Source organism: Mustelus asterias, chromosome 19 (genome assembly GCF_964213995.1).
Source record: "Mustelus asterias chromosome 19, sMusAst1.hap1.1, whole genome shotgun sequence".
Taxonomy (NCBI): Eukaryota; Metazoa; Chordata; class Chondrichthyes; order Carcharhiniformes; family Triakidae; genus Mustelus; species Mustelus asterias.
In genome coordinates this window covers 2,585,913-2,586,944 of record NC_135819.1, presented here as the reverse complement: position 1 = coordinate 2,586,944, position 1,032 = coordinate 2,585,913, and positions in this window count along the sequence as shown.

Here is a 1,032-nt window from a genome sequence, read left to right as displayed (position 1 = left end):
AGAAGCATCTGACATTTAACAAGGACAATAACAGGATGGGGACATTCAGAGACGGCACCTCAGTCTGACTGAGATGGAAAGATGGCCAGGTTTTCAGACTTTTCTCTGCTATTGAGCCAGCACTTATCAGTTTGCCCTTTAATTAGACCATCTTTGTCGCATTGAGCCCCGCGCAGTTTCTATTTACAGATCAGAGCGACGATAAACTGTTGCAGCATTAAGTCCTGACTTACTGCAGAGGAAGCACTTAACCCTTGCTGCGAGGTCTCAGCCTGAGCCGACCACCTGAGCAGGATTTTCCAGTGGGCTTCCGGACTGACTGGGGTCCCGGAGCCCAGACTTTTCCAAAGGCCGGGACAGATTGCTGGGTATGACTCCTGCTCTTCCCAAGACCGTAAGAAACTGCAGTGTCACGAATGAAGGCCAGTCCATCACCCAAACCAGCCTCCCATCCATTGGCTGCGTGGGTTTCCTCCGGGTGCTCCGGTTTCCTCCCACAGTCCAAAGATGTGCAGGGTTAGGTGGATTGGCCGTCCTAAAATTGCCCCTCAGTGTCAGGGGGGCTAAATTGGGTAAATGCATGGGGTTATGGGGATAGGGTCTGGGTGGGATTGTGGTCGGTGCTGACCCGATGGGCTGAATGGCCTCCATCTGCACTGGTTGGATTTTATGAAGATTCTATGACTCTGTCTACACTTCCCGCTGCCTCGGCAAAGCAGCCAGCATAATTAAGGGCCCCACGCACCCCGACATTCTCTCTTCCACCTTCTTCCGTTGGGAAAAAGTTACAAAAGTCTGAGGTCACGTACCAACCGACTCAAGAACAGCTTCTTCTCTGCTGCCATCAGACTTTTGAATGGACCCACCTCGCATTAAGTTGATCTTTCTCTATACCCTAGCTATGACTGTAACACTACATTCTGCACTCTCTCCTTTCCTTCTCTATGAACGGTATGCTCTGTATAGCGCGTGAGAAACAATACTTTTCACTATATGTTAATACACGTGACAATAATAAATCAAATCAAATCA